This window comes from Hemicordylus capensis, chromosome 2 (genome assembly GCF_027244095.1).
Source record: "Hemicordylus capensis ecotype Gifberg chromosome 2, rHemCap1.1.pri, whole genome shotgun sequence".
NCBI classification, from domain to species: Eukaryota; Metazoa; Chordata; class Lepidosauria; order Squamata; family Cordylidae; genus Hemicordylus; species Hemicordylus capensis.
This window is the reverse complement of record NC_069658.1, coordinates 328,571,029-328,591,068: the sequence shown is the minus strand read 5'-3', so window position 1 is coordinate 328,591,068 and position 20,040 is coordinate 328,571,029. Positions and strand designations below refer to the sequence as shown.

At 43.2% G+C, this 20,040-nt stretch overlaps 1 protein-coding gene across 1 annotated transcript in view; it reads right to left on the bottom strand.

Annotated features, from left to right (window-relative positions):
• Positions 1-18,883, bottom strand: part of RHOA (ras homolog family member A) — a 39,655-nt gene extending 20,772 nt beyond the window's left edge. The window contains exon 1 of the mRNA XM_053297107.1: positions 18,731-18,883. The gene's annotated coding sequence lies outside the window, so the exon portion shown is untranslated. The remainder of the gene's footprint in view (positions 1-18,730) is intronic.
• Between the last annotated feature and the right edge of the window lie 1,157 nt (positions 18,884-20,040).

Genomic DNA, 20,040 nt, shown 5'->3' with positions numbered 1-20,040 from the left:
AGACTGATATGCAGCTTGGAAAGGAGATAGCTTATTCCAGTACCTCCCAATTTTATTTTAAAGACAGACTTGGTTATAAAATACACTTTCTAAAACCATACTTAATGTTATACAACTTTAAGAAGATTGTGTCACCCAAAGAAGCCTGTCTGCCCCCCAAAAAACCAACCCTAAGAGGAAAGGTCTTTGCAGTTGGATCAACAGTCTCATTTGGAAATGTGAAGGCCTGAGGGGGATAACAAAACAGAAAATTTTGTGCTAGTTAATACTGTAATTTGTTAGGATGAGACACAGACTTTCTGAAGAACTTAAGTAGTTTCAAAGAGGAATTGCTGCTATGGTACACACCCAATCCCCACTTTTGCTTCCAGTAAGTTTTACATGATTGTATTTCTTGTTTCGGAAAAAAAAATGAAAATTATTTGACCAGAAGCAAGTAAGACAAAAGAGCTATTCAGGCAATTATGGACACTGAACCCAGGTATAGCATCCATAAGAGTATCTATAAGCTCCGTTTCCATACTGATGTGATATATAGGAGTTTTTTTCAAAGCACAATGACAGTGTTTCTCTAAGGCAGGACTGTACACCTTTGGTCCTCCTGAAGATATTGGCCTACAACACCCATCATTTATTTATTAATTTTTTAAAATATACTTCCTCCTCCAAAGACTCTAGCAATAGCACTTACATTTATATACCGCTCTATAGCTGGAAGCTCTCTAAGCGGTTTACAATGATTTAGCATATTGCCCCCAACATTCTGGGTACCCATTTTACCGACCTCGGAAGGATGGAAGGCTGAGTCAACCTTGAGCCCCTGGTCAGGATCGAACTTGTAACCTTCTGGTTACAGGGCGGCAGTTTTACCACTGTGCCACCAGGGGCTCTAGGCGATGAACAACAACAATACCACTAACAATTAATTTAAAATAATAATAATTATAATAATTATTATTATTATTATTATTGGGCAAACACCTGGCAAAACAGGTGGGTTTCATCATCCTGACTACGGACCACTGTGGTTAAGGATTATGGGAGTTGTAGTCCAAAAACAGCTGGAGGGCTGAAGTTGTGCATCCCTGATCTAAGGGGATGGATTTTCCCCATGCTGGCACCCCAGTTTGGCAAGCACAGGAAGATTTTCTCACCAAATACAGCATTTGTCTCTTGAGAACAAAACTTGTCCTTGTAGTGGGCAGAGTTTCAGAGCATATCTGCACAGGGGCAGGGCTTACAAGTGTGCTTTCATGGATACTGTACAAGGGTACAGCATCCACAATTGCCAGAATAGGGCTAAAGTATGTACTATAATGTCATGCCTCAAACTATTTCAAAGTATCTTTAAAATAATGGTCTAATCTCTGTCCTTTATATTATAGGGATATGATTGGAGTGCTCAGAAAACGAGTCCCATCCCCTTCTGCTTCTAGTGTAGGTAATGCTGACTGCAGGAAGACTGGATAACCGACTAATATTGTGCTCACTGAATAATGTTTCTTATGCAAGGGAAAGCACCAATTTTGACAATACCCCCTTCCATCTGCAACTGCTTGTGTCTCCTGAAAACACACCCTGGAGGGTGCCACAGAGACATATTAGGAGACAGGCAGCTGTAGAGAAAGGAGGGCAAGGATTGTTGAAAATTTCTCCTCACTTTTATGACAAAAATGCTCTATTTCAGTGCAGTATTAATCTGGATGTCAAGCCCTTTATAATTCCAAATAATGTATTAACTTTTTCACCTGCTATAGAGTGTTTGGTACCCGTTTTGGAAAAACCCTTCCTAATTTTAAACTAGCAGCATCTGAGATATGTTTTAATGCTTCCAGGTTGCAGGTTGATTGTTAGCACCATTTGGCATACTTCTGAAATTTAACAAGCATAAGTGCTATTAATTTTTTAAAAAGGAAACTCTTATGTGCTAACAAACAGTATATAGTTCATGTTATGTCTCTTAAAACAGTAAAATCAGGCTTTAAATGTGATACAAACGTGTGTATTACTTTCCCCAGTAAACTTCCACTTTCTCCATGGTTTTAAAATTTCAAAACAACTTGCATGTTTAGTCCTAGCAAAAATATCTAGTTGATTTTGTGTAGCTCAGTTTACTCATATGTTCTAGCAGCAGTATTCCAGGGCTGATTAAGTCCTCTCCCCACCCTCCACCCCAGGTATTAAGTAGCAATGTGCATGAAATGAATTTTGCATTCTGGATCTAGCTTGAAATGAAACACAAATGGCCGAAACGTTCCGTTGAAAAAACCAGTCTGACCAGTTGTTTAGGTGGAACTTGAAGTGTTTCAAGTGTCCCGGTCGTAGGAAACAATGGGGAAACAAATAACTCCCCATTATTCCCCAGAGGTAGTTACTAGGGACACCCAAGTGGGTTGTGTGGTAGGGCATGATGGGTGCTACCTACTACCAACTCCACAAAGGAAACGGGGAAGTGATTTTAAACAAATGTTTAACCTTTTCCCCAATACCTGCATAGGATACTCCCATAGGATCCCATGCAGGTTTTTTTGGAAAGATTAAAAAATGGTTTAAAATTGCCCGCTTCCCATTTCTTTTGTGGGGCTGGTGGTAGATAGCACCCATCATGCCCTACCACAAAACCCATTTGTGTGTCCCTAGGAACTACCCATGGGGAACAATGGGGTGTTTCAATTTCTCCATTGTTCCCTATGGCTGTAGCAGTTTTGCATTGTAATCTGCAATGTATGTTGCAACCCTGCCTTGAAAAACACTGCAGAAGCACACAGTAAAAGAGAATCTGACCCTCCCAACACAGAACACACATTTCAAACAGTCCAAAAATAGCCAAAAGAGAATCACTGACCCAGAATCCACTGTCAACCACAGTGCTTGCGCTGCAGTAACATCACAGGCACAAGTTGCTTTCTTACACACAATTATGACTCCTTATTGCAACAGCATTGCAACCACTGTCCAGTGTCCTCTAACTTTTTAAAATCCGTGTGCAGAATGAGTTTTCTTTTCTTTTCTGGGCAGCAGTTTCAAGGCAGTGTGTGTAAACATGCATTCAGGGTGGGTTCTTCCTAATTCAACCTGAGCGGGATCTAAAATTAACTGAGCAGACATAAAAAAACCCTTGTGAGCACAAGCACGTGTCCATGTCTTAGAGGGAGCACTGCCGTGGGCACAGCAGCACCCTTAGCACCTGTATTGCATCTGCAAGTTCACATCCGGCTGAGCTATTTAGGGTTGTGAGAGGGCTAGTATGTGCCCCTCCTCCCTTGAATCAGAATCTGGAATCATTGATTACCTGCTGTGACATGTTTAATGAATTCTTTGTGGGGGGAAATCTCTTTTATTCAGGCCGACGTAGATTCCATCTCCACAATTACTTCAGTGTCTGATGTGGAGGTGTGCAGAGACTACTCTTGTGTGGTTAAGTTGGATTAGTTCCAGTTTGTGACTCCTGAGGATGTGGACAAGCTGATTGGAATGGTGCAGCCTATCCTACCACTTCTTCTCCTGCCCCCTGCCCAACATGGCTTATACTATCTTGCAGGGGGTTGTTGTAGGAGACCTGGTAGAGATTATAAATACTTCTCTGAGGGAAGGCAGCATGCCTCCTTGTCTTAAGGAGGCAATTATTAGACCACTTCTGCAGAAGCCTACCCTAGATCTCTCAGAGTTGAGCAACTACAGGCCTGTTTCGAACCTTCCGTGGCTTGGCAAGATAATTGAGAGGGTGGTGGCCTCCCAGCTCCAGACAGTTTTGGAGGAAACTAATTATCTAGACCCATTTCAAACTGGTTTCCAGGTGGGCTATGGGGTGGAGACTGCCTTGGTCGGCCTGATTGATGATCTCCAATTGGGAATTGACAGAGGAAGTGTGACTGTTGGTCCTTTTGGCGGCTTTCGATACTATCAGCCATAGTATCCTTCTGGAGCGTCTGAGGGGGTTGGGAGTGTGAGGCACTGCTTTGCAGTGGTTCCACTCTTACCTCTTGGGCAGGTTCCAGATGATGTCCCTTGGAGACTGTTCTTCAAAATCCTGACTTTTTAATGGTGTCCCTCAGATATTGTCTCTGTTGTTTAACATCTATACAAAACTGCTGGGAGAGATCATCAGGAGATTTGGTGCAGGGTGCAATCAGTATGCTGATGACACCCAAATCTACTATAAGATGGAGGTACACATTGTGCGGGGTCGAAACTCGGGAGATAAGTTTGATCTGTCTGTTCTGGATGGGGTCATACTTCCCCAGAACAGGTACACAGTCTGGGGGTGCTTCTAGATCCGAGCCTCTCCTTGGTTTCCCAGGTTGAGGCAGTGGCCAGAAGTGCCTTCTATCTGCTTCAACTGATACGCCAGCTGTGTCCATTTCCTGAGATAAACAACCTCAGAACAGTGGTACATATGCTGGTAACCTCCAGATTGGATTACTGGCTGCCCTTGTGTGTAGTCCAGAAACTACAGCTGGTTCAGAATGTGGCAGCCAGGGTGGTCTCTAGGTCATCTCGGAGAGACCATATTACTCCAGTATTGAAAGATCTACACTAGCTGCCAACAGGTTTCCGGCCCAAATACAACATGCTGTTTATAACCTATAAAGCCCTAAATGGCTTTATAGCCAAAGAGCCCCTGGTGGCGCAGTGGTAAAAACTGCCACCCTGTAACCAGAAGGTTACAAGTTCGATCCTGACCAGGGGCTCAAGGTTGACTCAGCCTTCCATCCTTCCGAGGTCAGTAAAATGAGTACCCAGAATGTTGGGGGCAATATGCTAAATCATTGTAAACCGCTTAGAGAGCTCCGGCTATAAAGCGGTATATAAATGTGTAAGTGCTATTGCTATTGCTATTGGGCCCTGAGTATTTAAGAGAACATTTTCTTTGTTATGAAGCCCACCGCTCATTGAGATGATCAGGAGAGGTCTGTCTGCAGTTGCCACAGGCTTGTTTAGTGGCTAGTTGGGGATGGGCCTTCTCCGCTGCTGCCCCAGAGCTTTGGAACGCACTCCCTGCTGAAATAAGAGCCTCTGACTAGGGGTGTGTCCGAACCGGTCCGGAAGCCATTGTAAAGGCCTCCGGACTTTCCAGACCGGTTCGGATCTGGCTGGTTCGGGTCCGGGTGGGGGGTTCCTTTAAGGGCGGGGAGGGTTTACTTACCCCCCCGCCACTTGCCCCCATCCAGCGCGCGTATTTAATGTAATAATTGGGGCAGCAGGATACTTCCCTGCTGCCCCTTGTCCCTCTGCAATGCCGCCAGCTGCTTTGACTCACAGTTTTGAAAGTAATTACTGCTGCCCAGTGCCAATAATGAAGTTGAAGAAGAAGCCGGCCTCCACTTCGGCGCCTCTCCGCCCGGCGGCTCCCCTAGGAGCCGCCGCCACCTCCCAGCAGCCACTGAGAGCGGCTCTGCCATGGAGGACGCGCCGCGGCGCCGCGGCAACCCTCACTTCCGGCTACCATGCGACTTCCCCCGCATACAGAGTTGCAGAATGCAGCCACTCTGTATGTGGGGGAAAGTCGCATGGTAGCCGGAAGTGAGGGTTGCCGCGGCGCCGCGGCGCGTCCTCCATGGCAGAGCCGCTCTCAGTGGCTGCTGGGAGGCGGCGGCGGCTCCTAGGGGAGCCGCCGGGCGGAGAGGCGCCGAAGTGGAGGCCGGCTTCTTCTTCAACTTCATTATTGGCACTGGGCAGCAGTAATTACTTTCAAAACTGTGAGTCAAAGCGGCTGGTGGCATTGCAGAGGGACAAGGGGCAGCAGGGAAGTATCCTGCTGCCCCAATTATTACATTAAATACGCGCGCTGGACGGGGGCAAGTGGCGGGGGGGGGGTAAGTAAACCCTCCCCGCCCTTAAAGGAACCCACCCCACAGTGCCGGACCGCAGCTCTGCGGTTCCGTGCACACCCCTACCTCTGACAACTTTAAAAAGTCTTTAAAGATGCACTTATTCACCCAGGCTTTTAATTAAATATTTTAACATCATTTTAAAATGCTTTGAAATTTAAATTGTTGTAATGTTTTAACTTTTACTATGTCATTTATTTTGTTTTAACTAATGTTTTAACTTTTTGTTTGTTTGTTGTAAACCGCCCAGAGACATGAGTCTTGGGTGGTATAGAAGTGTGTAAAATAAAATAAATAAAATAGTTAGCAGCAAGCATAGCCATGAGCTCAACCTTCAGCCACATTTTGACAGGATACACCTTACTATGCAGATTGCAGAGCAGACCAGAGGAGTGAGTGAAGCACAAGTTAGTTTCAAGGCCAGACACGGAGCTGAGCTCATCTCATCACAGCAATCACCAAGAAATTACAGATACATACACACCACTGTCCATTTCTAGCCACAACACTATCTCAGACAAACCAAACTACAACTCAGGGAAGGCAGGCACTTAAGTTCTGTCTTTGTCAATCTGAGATCCAGCAAAACCAGATAGTTATAGCAGCAACAGAACAGCATATTATACTCCGTGCTGAGAAAACAAACAAACCACAAACACCAACCTTCCTTCCTACTCTTCTGATGGGACCAGGAAGATTGCAAGCCAATTGGAAGCAAGTGCCACAAAACCAACTATGACTTCAAGAGAGTCACAGTTAGTATAAGGGGTCTCTGCCTCCCAGTCCCTTTGACTACATTATGAAATTCCCTCCAGCCAATGGGGGCACAATTGCACATAACACTTGATTTGTATAACAAGCCAACCAAGAAGATTGCAAACCAATTGGAAGCAAGTGCCACAAAACCAATTAGCAAGGGAAAACAGTCCTCCAAAATTGTGCTCGGAACGTCAAAATGTTTCAATCGCAACAAGGTTGTTCTGTTCTGAGCTCAAAACAGGCCCTTTATTTAAAGAGTGTTTTGAGCTCAAAAATAGCCCATTTTGAGTTGAAACATTTTGCCATCAAAACATCCTAGACATTCCTAGTATTAAGTGTTAAAAGCATCTAGATAGGTACTAAATATTTGAGTTCCCCATCACTCTGATTTGTTTAAGTTTTCTTTTTCTACCACCAAATGTTATTAAATATCATGCGAACTTTCTGGTGAGTTTCCAAGGGAATCATCTTTTATCTATATGATTGTTTAGGGGATTGTTTATGCATGAGTTGACAGTTTGGGGACTTGGGAGTAGTTCTACTAACCTGCAAGTATTGCACTGAAGTGTCCAGGAACTTGTAAGAGTGCTCTCCCAACAGGTCCATAATATACCAGATTTATATCTTACTATACAGGAGAACCTTGTTGCTCATGGGGGTTCCATTCCTCTCGTACTACAGTGAGCAATGTACTGAGGCATTAGGGCTATGGGGAAAGGGGGGTTAGGTTCCAAGGTGGAGGAGAAAGTTGCAAAAAGCCCCCAAACTTACTGTGGTGTACTCTGTGGGTTCCCAGTGTGCCTAGGCACACGCTCCAAAGGATGAAATGGCACCCCCCAAAAGTTCATTTTCCCCAGGAAGTGAGCCACAAAATGGCTTCTCCTCCTCCTCTCTCCTGAAGATAAAATGGTGGCTGGAAGTGACCTCCGCGGTCACTTTGACCCTCTAGGAACCCTGGATATGTAGGTTTTAACCCATTAGTATCCACAGATAATGTAAATGCGTCTCAATTCGACACCCATGGATACACAGAACTACAAATAGCAGTTCCGTGAATAATGAGGTTCTCTTGTACTGTGTTTCTCAATCCCTGATTAAGTGAGCAATTTTAGATCCTGATTCCCCATTGTTTGAAACTTGCTTTGGCAAGGAATTGTGATGGATCAGGTGGTTTAACACAGATCTAGGTCTCTCTGCTCTGTTGAATCATCTAGCACTAACACATGTTGAAATAAAGTGGACCAGGTAAGGGTCCATAGGATTACAACTTTGTTTTGCACGATGTATACTGAAGAGTGCAGTGTGACCAGCAATACTTCATCTGGCCCACTCTACATGATGAGTTCATGCATGTGTCATGAGTACCCCACATTTTCTGGGGGTGGTAGGAAACCTTTTACTATTTCATAGTCATTCTGAACATGCACCACCTGAACATGGATAACAAGAGAGAAGTATAGCCTGTGGAGGAGAGATAAGGCAGGCATGATTTACAACATGCCCTAAAGTAATTCACCAGGATGGTAAAAGTTATATCAGGAGAGCAGAGCCAGGAGAAATAACTCATCAGCAAAACCTCTGAATCCATACGGTTCATACTTCAAAACTGGAACTTAACTGTGTACACTATCCAGAAGTTCTGGATTGTTCCACTGAATAGTCACACCCAGTCCACCACGAAGACACTGAGTATGTGGTCCACTAAATTAGACAAGGCAGCAGACGTGTTAAGTGTAGGTCTGTTACAATAATAAGTCAGGTGTGGGAGGTCCAATTTAAAGAGCAAAAAGGTTATGCAAGAAAAGGGTGCTGCACCCTCCCCCTGTCTGTCTCTGTGTCTTCAATCTGGGTCCCAGAATTGGGGAGAGGCTGGGAGAAAAGCTGCAGAGAGGAGGTTTCAACATGTACTTCTCTTTAAAATCAGACCCCATGCCTATTTTGTGTATCTTCAAGGCAAGCTTGCATTTAATGACATGCATCTGTCATTGTTGTATGTAGCCTGGGTTTGAGGCATGGCACTAAATACAGTTTAAGATGTTTACAACAGGTTTCCAAAACTAATGCAAACATGATCAATTTCCTTACAAGATTATACTACATTTCCAATGTTAGATATCCAAGAACTATTACTGCATCAGATCATCCATGAAATCATTCATTTCTCATACTGTGGAAGCTCTTTCAAATAAGCTATCAGTTACAGTACTGTAAACTCAGAATTTAACAGACTATATAGTTTAGAACAGGCATCCCCAAACTGCGGCCCTCCAGATGTTGCTGAACTACAACTTCTAGCATATCCAGCCACAAAAAATTGTGTCTAGGGATGCTGGGAGTTGTAGTTGTAGGGGGAAGCCATCTTCTGCGATCTGCCCATGCACTTATTTCCATATTTAGCAGTGTATTTTACTTACAAATTAAAAACCAAAGTGATAGATTCTCAGATGTTGCATCATTCCTCCTGAGATTCTCTGAGAATACAATTTCCATATTACTTAAAAAAATAGATTATCTGTGTAATTAAATACAGAGTCTGCCCATCCTTACTTTCAGAGTTCCCTTTCTAGCTTTTTTCCTGGCATTACCAAAAAAATAAAAATAAATTTAAAAAAAATAAAAATCCCCATAGACTTACATATGGATTTTCGCTTGGTGGTGGTGGGGGGTCGAATTTCCAGAAGGAAATCCAGTACTGAATCAGATACCAGAATTTTGAAGGGTTCAAATGTGGTTCTGGATTGGATCCAGAAACTGCAATCATGCACATGATTAAAAATGCATTGTTACTGTGTGTGGACAACTGTCCACAAAATGAACATAGGTTCAGGCACACAACAGCAGAATAAAAACTAGATTAAGCCTTTATTTACCGAAAACAGAACTTGAACTATTACTTAACAGTTGAGTAAAATCATCATCAAATCATTGGTTCAAAACAAGGGTACATCCATCAGGCCAAAACAAGTCATGAGTATACAGAACACCTGGGGCAATTTTTACACATCTGGGGTTTGTCCAGGTGTACTCTGCTTTCTTCACACTTTGAAAAGCAGCAGACTGAGCAAAGGTCTAGTACTATAGGGCTGAAAATCCACTGTAGCACACTGAAGATAGTCTGGTGAGCATTTCTTTACGCTAGAGTACCTTCCACATAAAGTAATGCTCATTATTCAGTTGATGAACATCTCTTCCCTTGACCTAAAAAGGCACGATAAACAGTTTTATTTTAAACAATACTTTCCCTTACAGCCTAGAGGGATTTGCAAGGGTTAGGTCTGGAGGGCAGAGTACAGCAGTCTTCCAATGTTCAAAATCAGAGATAAGCAGCTCTAGAAGACTAACAAATTAGCTATTACTGTGCCCCACCTTACCTTGCAAATTAGTTTCATAATGTGAATTTTTAAGCGTTCCCATGTGAACTAGAACTTAACAAGTTCATAAGTGTCCAACCATCTTTTCAAACACATTAGCTTGAACCAGAATCAAACTAGCTTCTATCACAACTAGTCTGAAAGTAAACAAAAAAGTTTGATTTCCTTGATCAAAAATTTAGACTGTTTGCCCTTCATAATCAAGTCCTGTGTAAGGTACTGGTTACAAGTTCAGAGATCTTGAAAATCCATTCCAAATATCCTGAACTGGGCACACATCCAAATATACAACACTGAGAGTGTCTCTCCAAACTGGGTATATAAAAGTAAAGAACTCCTGCTTACAAAATAGCACTGTAGGACAGAGCAGTTTGTGTTCATTGTCACAAAATGCAAGTTCTGGGCCAAGAAAACACAGCAATGTTCTTAAAGCTAGCCAGTGTACATAAAGTATTTGCCTATTTTAATATTTTAATCTGAACCCAGTTTTTGGTTTTGTAGAATTGTTTGGCAAGGAACAGTACTGTAGGAGGAAAATTTGGGCACTGTGGAACAGTGCAACAAGACTAAGGAGGAACAAGCAGCTGTTGAGGGCACCAACAGTCCTCTCCCTTACCACTGAATTCATTTGAAGGCACTGGATGTGTGTGCAAGTTTCCTGCAACATAAGCAGGAAAACTAAAATTTTCTTTTTTGTACCAGAAAGCAGTTTCCAGGAAGCACTGCAGAAAATCAGTCAAGCTTTTATTAATCAGCTGACCAAAGAAAATCAACCAAGATACTAAAAATCCCAGTGAACACATAGTATTTCAGATACATAATCTACAACTATTGCTACTGAAATATGGTACCACAACCTTACAATTTAACAGCTTCCTAATTTGACAACTATTTAAAAAGAAAAAACCTCATTAGCTTGCTAAACTTTGACCACCACTGTTTTAATATTTTCAAGTTAGATACTATTTTAATGAGGTTTTAAGAACAAACAGTGGAAGATCTGACTATAAGAATAAGGATTACAGCAAACTAAGTAGTAGTCTGGAAAATTATTTCTGCAAATAATGGAAAAGTGTGGGATGGGGCTTTAGCTCAATAGCAGAGCACCTGCTTTGCATGCAGAAGGTCCCAGGTTCAATCCTTGGCATCTCCAGGTACGGCTGAAAACCCTGGAGGAGAGCTACTGCCAGTCTGAGTAGACAATACTGAGCTAGATGGGCCAATAGTCTGACTTGGTATAAGGCAGCTTGCTATGCTCCTATGTGTGTATGGGATCAAATTCTAAAACCATGTTGGAATCTTATGCACCCATTTAAAAGTATCAGCTTGGATGAAACTACAGGAAGTGTGTTTTTTTTATTTTTAAGGACCAACAGCTGTTCTACTAATGCTAATGCATTACAAGTATAGAGAAGTAGAGGGCTTTAAGGATACCTATTTTATCCACATTATGTGATTATCCAGAAATCAAGGAATTCTGGTTAAAACTTGCATTGTCCTGGTTACTACTCTATTTGGAGACACTGGGTACGTGTATATGATCAGAAGGGGGTGATTTGGGGCTTACAGGAGTGCTTACTCCACACAGTGCAAATAAGCAGAGCCTCCATTAGGCTCTGCAACCCACTCCCAGAAGAGTACAGCAGCAGTGAGCTGGGAAGGCCCCTGAGAATCGGAAAAACCTTTCCACAATGCACTGTGCTGCCAGGAGGCAGGAAACCCCATGGTAGCAGCCATGCTCTGATTGGCCATGAAGGGGAGGGAGGTGGAGGCAAGCCCCATTCAAGCAAGTAAACATGGAAGGGGCTGTGAAGAGTGGTACATTCACAGAACACAGCCCCTCCAGCCACAGCACTCGAGTACCAGGGGCCATGCTGTGCACTAACCTGGGTTAAGATCAAAGAACAGTTTCAGGGTTACCTGGTTTTGGACAGCCTGGGCTTGTGGGCCTTGCCCTAGTTCACATGTGCCTGCAACCTGGGTTATCTGCCTCTAACCCAGATTTGGCTGATCGTGTGAAGAGGTTTATTAAGTGTATCATTTCTAGATTTTAACACAGCACCGGAAGTGACAACTGCTTATAACTGAAAGGAGAAGGCCCAAGATTAGTAGAATGGGTCACAATACAATACATTAAATGTAACTGATTAGGGACATGTTTACAAAGAGAAAGCAAATTTACTGAAAAGTGATTTGTTACTTGAAAAACAAGAATGAGGTAGATCTAAGTTCTCATTAATACAGTCTAATTACAAAATATAAGGCAGACCCGACACACTTCAGACTAATTTATTAATAGAATTGTCTTACCAGACCAAGTCCCACCCTGTTTCCAACTGGAGCCAACCACAAGCCTCTAGAAGCTCACAAGCAAGGCACAAAAGGTAAAAGGAACACTCATTTGTTCCCAATAACCCAAACATATTGTCTCTGTAAATGGAGATTCCATTTAGCTAAGTATATAGACCCCTTTCAAAATTGTATTTATACCTCCTAACTCCAAAGGCTTTAGGTGGTTCACAAAAATAAACACAAGAAAAACAAAACAAACTGTTAAAAACAGCAAGTTAAAAATTCAAAACCTAAGCTATCAGCCACATCACATCTTGTGGTAGTAAATTCCACAAACCACTCACAGTTTGTGTGAAGTATTTACTTTTGCCTGCCTTGAACATAGTGCCAGTCAGCTTCATTGAATGACTTAGCATTCTTATCAGAAGAGAGAGAAGTCCATCTTAAACTCTGGAGCTTCACATACAGCTGAAATCCAAGTTCTAGAATGTGTTTACATGAAGCTACTCTAGTTCAGTTTCAGAATTTGAAGTGCAGATCTGATTTAGTATATGAACTATTGAGTTTCAAAATGCATCTAGAAGATAATCCTACTGTTTTGGCAAACTGCACACAAATGCACCAGTACACAGATACATAATTTTTCCTTCTGGGTGGGAGTAATGCAAGTAAACTCCTGTGTACACTCCAAAGGGACTTATTTCACTCCAAAATAACATGCCAATTTGTAAGGAATAAAGGCTTTTTTCTTCAAACTGAAATTGAGCACCTTTCCCCACCCTTCCCTATAAAGGCATGTCCCACCTTCCTTCTAGGAAAGATCTGCTGGGTCAGGCAAGCTAATGTTTCTCACTGAAAGTACATATGAGAATACAGAGAAACCTCAATTTTCGAGCCATTTCCCCATTATTCTGCACAGCGTTAACAGAACCACAAGTCTGGCCATTTTGCTTCCCCATTCTGCTCTTGACTGCTGTCCCAGGCGTATGCCGTGTGACCTCATGCAGAAAAATCACTGTGTGTCTCAGAACATTGTGCATGGTAGTATACAAGTTTTTTTGGGTGCCCATCACATTCTGTGTCCCAAAATATATGTGTTGTGTGTTTTAAAAACTCAAGTTATTTTAGCAACTTTTTGTCTCAATTTTCCAGATAATTGCTTAATCCAAACTGACCTTCCCCCCAATCAGTTCAGAAAACATAGTAAAGTTACCATTTAAAGTGTTTGGGGTTGTACTATGGCCAAGTAGGATAGTGAGAAACCATTCCTATCATCTTGGGGGGAAATGAACAAGTTTGCTCATTCACACCCCAATACTCTCATAGAATTGGCAAAAGTGAGTTCAGTTATAGAGCCACATATTGTCTCTGGATTTGTAGTTTAATGGGGGAAGAGCTGCATGAAAAGCAGGCAGAAATTTAACAATGGGATAAAGGAGTACGTCTCAGAAGTAAAGTGGACAGATGTGGGAATTTGTGTAGAAGATAGGTTACTGTTTTGAAAGTCACTGTTGACCGCTATACAGGATGAAATGCTGGTAGGGGAATAAACAAAGCCTATTCCCCTACGCACTATGCACTTAAAGTTATGTGACCTAGAAAACCAAAATCTGGATTTACAAAAATGGATTCTATATGATACAAAAGTGTGCATATGTTCTGCTTCTGGAAGAAGTATGGACAGGCAAGGAGTCACAGAGAATACCCCAAATCTTACTGCACACCCACCACCTCTACCGGCTTTGAAGACTGAGGTATGACCCACATACTTTCAAACATATCAGGCAGTGAGAGCTAGAAAATTAAAAAGTTAACTGACAGCAAGTTCTATACCCAGCAACAAAATGTATTTTGGTGAAGTGAAATGTCTTTTCACTTAGAAGGCACTGATAGCGGACTAAGTATAGCAGAACCAAGTTATCTACAGCAGTATTCTGATTTATAGGCATAAGAAGAGGATCCTAAATATACATGGAGGTATTAATCTGATTTTCTGAATTACTAGAGTGCACCAGTGAGCATTTGAAGATAAATCATGTTCAACATCTTATTTGAATCCCTCAAAATTGTTTTTCATTCCCAAAGAGATATCACTGTTATTTGATTAAATGAAGGAACCAAGATAGTTTGGAATATAAAGGGACTAATTAAGAAGGACAAAAGATCAACTCAGAGGTTGGGTACACTGTTCCCTCTAAGGCATGTGCGCTCACACATTTTTTTGATGTCCACTCAATTAATTTTAGATCCCTCTCAGGTGGAATCAGCAAGGCCTCATTCTGAATCCATGTCTGCACACACTGCCTTGATACTGCCGCCCAGAATAGAACTCATTCCACACACAGATGGACAAAATTAGAGAGAACACTGGTTAGGTAAGAAAATATACATGCCCAAAATCAAATGCTGGACAGAAGGTTCATAATACTAACAGGATAGGTTAGCACATCATGTTGCCAAGCAGCAAAGAACCCGAATATAATATCCGTGCTTTGTTCAAAATGGGAGAGGAAAGGGAAGTCTGTGTGGAAATTTTTCATTTCAAAGTCATTAGATAAATTTGTTGGCTACTTTTCAGGAAAATAGGAGAAGCCAAGAAGCAAGTCTGTAGTAGTCAACACAAGACAAAATCAAAACCTGGAAGTAAAGCAACAGAGATCATGGTTTGGCAATAAAACTGGTGGCATGACTGAGTGGGAGAAGATAATGCTAGAGAAGTGCTTTGCTGGGCAAGAGAAATCTTTACCAACTAGTGTTGCCACTGCAAATATTTAAGAACTAGCTGGGCTGGGTGCAGAGCATCTGCACCTCCAGTATCCCCTGCCAGCGTTTTCTCCCCCCCCCACTTTCTCCAGCCCCCCATTTTGTTTCCAATCTCACCCACCGGCGCCACCACCTTCCCCTCCCGGCCAGCATCTCGCTACCAACCTCTTGCGAAAGAGCTGCTATACGCCTGGGGGTGGGTGGGAATTCTTATCAATTCAAAATTACTATACTGAGCTCATATAACATTTGATAATGATTTTCACACTTTATCATCTAGAAATAAACATTTCCTGAATTGTGTACTTTGTGACCACCTCATATCACACCAGACAATTTAGATATTCCACACTGCAACTTCTCAATCTTTCCTACTGTTTGAAGCACTTTTAACAGAATATTGCATAAATGCTTCCTCTTCCTATCTGTGATTGCACAGCACAACCCTCCCATTGCAGAGTTAAACACATAACATTGTCATAGCAACCCCAATCACAACAGTATCATTAGAGTATTTCTATATTATCTGACAAGTGGATATTGGGAAGAGCTTGTTGATTTCACCAAATGGACTATCTGGGAACACAGATGTTGATAAGTAATTGTCTGTTGCTTCCTGTAGCAACACTTGCTCCAAGAACCATTACAGATCCCTGTTACCTTGCTAATTTACCTGTTGCCAGCACTAGAAGGAATTATGGGATCTTGTCCCCAACTCCAAGCAGACCTATTCCTCCAGACTAAAATGTTACATCAGATTAGCTCATACAAGATCTGAAAAATCTGCCATATGTAGAACAAATTAAGCAACATTAACCATGCTTGAATTATGAAGAAAAAGGCATGGGGTTCTTAACGCCATCCATAAGTCTTATCCACAACATGTAAACCAACTCATGCATCCCACAGCCTTTCAAACCCAGCCACTAAGCAATGTCAGACCAGCTCTGGCCCCCTTATTTTGAGCACTGTCAAACATTAATGAGAACAGAGACCCAGTTATTATTTGTTGTTTTTTAAATATGAATTTTATTAGATCCTTTTTCTGCAAAGAAACACTTATTTTGTTTGAAAATTCTAAGACAATATTTTAATTATTATATTTATATCCATCTGCCCTTCAAGAGAAGGCAACTCCATCTTCTAACAAATCTGTTAGGTATGTTGGGTTAAGAAACCATAACATGCCCAATGCTACCCAGAAAGCTGCATGTAGATGGTAGGGTTTTGAATTCAAGACTTCTCGATCAGCGTCAAACACTCTGTTCATTAAATGGCATTCGCTCTGTATACAAAATAAGTGTGGCCAAGAGTTTGAGTAACATCTCATAGAACTCCAATTTCACCTCAGCCATGAACTCAGTGCTGGCCTCAGCTAAGACATTCTCTCAGCTTTGGCCCTCATCTATAATCCTAAGACAATAGTACTTAGAGAGCTATTGCAAGCATTACTGAATTGTATATAAAGTGCTTTGAACTCCTCAAAGCGTGCTAAAAAACAATTCTTAACAAAAGCTGTTTCAGAATATTGAATCACAAAGAACTTTATGCAAGCATCCACACATTCACTTGCTAGCTCACCAGTGGCAAGTGCCCCCAGCCCTCTAGCAAGCAGGACACTCAGCACCACAGAGATCTCCTCCCCAGAGGTCTCATTTCCAATGCCATTTTTGAGAAGGCAAGGAACAGCAGGAATCCCTTTTGAGCAGCAGGAGAGAGCTCTCAGGTTTTTGCATCCCAGTGCAAACGAGAAGCCCTCTGTGTGTGTGCCAGAAAGGATTTGGGGGAAGAGAAGAGGCTTATGACAAGCACAAGTAATAACTGGCTAGTTAGCCAATTCTAAATTTATGGAGCCTGTATGGAGATTGTATGAATCTGATTAGTACATATTCCTAGTCACTCTGACAGGAGTAACGTGTTAGAGAAAGGGCCTGCTTTTACCCTGTGACTAGGCAGTAAGCCCTTAGTTTCAAATAACACATTTATTCAAAATCACATCAGCCCCTCACATCAGCTAACCTAATACATTACCTTATAAGAATATACCTCAAGACTGCTCTTTTCTTAAAACTACCTAAACTGACAAAAACAAAAGCAATAAGAGAGGGAGAGATATTAACTGTAAGAGCTGGTCTACACATGCAGCAGAATGAGTTACATGAAGTGCCACAGTCCTTCTGACTACTGGTGGCAGGTCAAATTTAGAGACACTATTTATACAGTGTCATCCATGTGTATGTTGCTTTACATAAAGTGAGAAGAAAGGTCCCTGCCCCAAAGGGCTTATAATCCAAGAAATTCACAAAGGAGCTAACTGAGGAAGGTAAGGCAAGTATTTGCAGGGGAAAATGGAGAGAAACATATAGCATACATTTAAGTGTCTTACAGTATAGTATATGGCAGTGGTTCCCAAACTGGCAGCCTCCAGATGTTGCTGAACTACAACTCCCATCAGCCCCAGCTACAATTTATTTTGGCTGGGGATGATGGGAGCTGTAGTTCAGCAACATTTGGAGGCTGCCAGTTTGGGAACCACTGGTATAGGGATTAGGTCAAAGGCTTCACAGAAAAGGTGAGTTTTGGGCAAGTGTTCTCATGTTAAAAATTCTACATAAGACAGGAGATCAGCACAGCAGGCAAAAGGCTGTACTAGAACCTCTCCCTCTCTGTATTTTAGTTTTTATCTGTAGGGAGGTTTATTCAAAACATAGAACACTCAGAGTGGCATCCCTCACCTGTCCTCCAAAAGGGTACAAGCCTACTCTACCACTTTAGCATTCTATCAATTCATTCTGCACAGTGCACAGACCCAGCCTAAGTGGGTAGCAGATTCAAAAGTTAATTAACCTCATGTCTCCAGTAGGCCACAATACTGGTAGCCTACTGGAGGCTTAGATCTCCATTGCCTAGGACTACAGTGATGAGAAAGAACTACTTACTAGAGACTACAAAGAAAAACACTTCTAGAGCAGTCCAGCAGACCTAGGGCCAAGCCTTTATGGAAGACCTCGGTTTTCTATAGTATATCCCCCTCTGTTGTGACAAGGGGGAGAAAACCAGTGAAGTTTAAAAGTCTGTACCTCAAGCATCTTCATGCAATTTTATTTATTTTCAATCTTATTTCATCTTTTGCCGTGAATTAAGGTGAACAACAAAAAAATGGGGGTGCGTGGGGAGAGAGAAAGTGTAGCACTGGAAAAAGGGAGGCACCACCCATTTCCCTCCCGAGTAAAACTATGAAGCGGTACTCTGGGAAGCGGCCCCGGACACCCCTAGGCCCACCTGGAAACCCGCTTCGCTCTCCTCCCCCTCAAACGGGCACTTCCCGAACACACACCAGGGAGAGACGGCAGAAAGATACACCCTTCATAACAGCAGCAGCAGCAGCAGCAGCACCAGTGCGGGGGTGGGGATGGTGGGGGGAGAAGAGCAAGAGGGAAGCCTCGCTCCCGAGGGAAGCCCCCCTCCCCACCACTCCGGAGAGAAGGGAGGGGGTGGGGGAACTTCCTCCTCTAAGTGCCTCACCAGGAAGAGCAGGGAGGATTCCCACCCGCTCCGTGGCCGCTGGCGGGCGGGGCAGGCCGCACAGGGAGCGGCCACGCCAGGCCGGATCCTGCTTCGCTCCCCCGGCTCTCTCCTCAGCCCTCACACCCTACCTAGACAGGGGGAAGATAGGAAGGCGGGAGAGCTCCGCAGCCTCCCCCCGAGCGCTACCTGAGGGGACTCTGCTGCGTCTCCCTGGCGCGGCTTCCTTCTCTTTCCACGGGCCCAAACTCCGGCAGCGGCTGCTGAGAGCGGAAACCGGCGGGGCGGGTCGAAAGGAAAGCGCGTTCACGCTCTCATACAAATGATGACGTGCGCGTGCCCGCCCCTCGCGTCCCAACAGCCAATCCGCGCCCGCGACCGGAGGCTGCCGGGAAAAGGCGCTATAAAAGCCCGCAATCTATTTGCGAACCAGCTACAATTTTCCCGGCAGTGTTGGGTGAGGAAGGGTGGGGTTCGTGCGTGCTTAGATAGGTGTTTGTGTTGATGTGTAATGGAGGTAAGGGAAGAGTCAAGGTCGTGTTTTGTTTTGTGTCCTGGACGCAGGTTCACTTGGGTTGGCCTGGCTTTGATGAGCAGGAAGCTATTTGGGGAGAAAACTGCAAAAGCTGTGGGGAGAGTTGGGCTCCTGCCAAGAATTATAAGGAAAGAAGAGCACGCGCTTTCTCGTCGTTAGGACTATTTCTTTTTTTCTTAAAACTACTACCACCACTATAGTTTTCTTCACTGCTATGAGGAGCGCGCCAGACTCTACACAGATAAGTCCTAAGGGGTGGGGCGTTTACTTAGTTGGCCTTGTTCCTCTTGTTTCACTCTTTTCTGGTGAAGCACGAGTCGGAAACGCCACAGAAGCCTGCAAAACCAGAGGTGACTGTAGAGTGGGTAATGGTGGCTTTAGCATATTGTCTGAATTCTAAACTCTGGAAAAAGCTTTTTCAGTCTCCAGCGTGAGAAGAACGCGATGCAGCCCTTTAAGCAGTAATCGCTGCCATCCTCTTTTCCAGCGCTCACAGGGACGCCTACAAGACGAGCTCAGCTGAGTGATCTCCTCTGGAACCCACTGAAAAGAAGTTTTAAGGATCCCATAAACTACCGTGTGTAGTGAAACGCTTCTGTCCCCTATTTCCAGTATAAAAGGAGCTGCAGTGCGAATAAATAAGCACAGGTTGTAGGGATAAGTAGGGTTGTTAGATCTGACAAACTGTTCCTGGAACCTTCTCTTCCCCCGCCTTCCCACCCCGCCAATATTTATTTCGCTGCACCAAGCGGTTAAAATCTCCAGGATTGCTTTCAATAATCTCCTGAAGATGGATGCAGATGTCCTGGGGACTCTAGTCTAGACCAATTCTGCGGGCTGACAATCCAAGAACTAGGGTCTGTATCATTTTTGCTGCATGTGTAAGTAATAGAGTGCTACATAATCTCGGTTTGAAATTAAAAGCTTGGTTGGCTTTATACAGCTTTTGAAAGCTTCTTGTAAA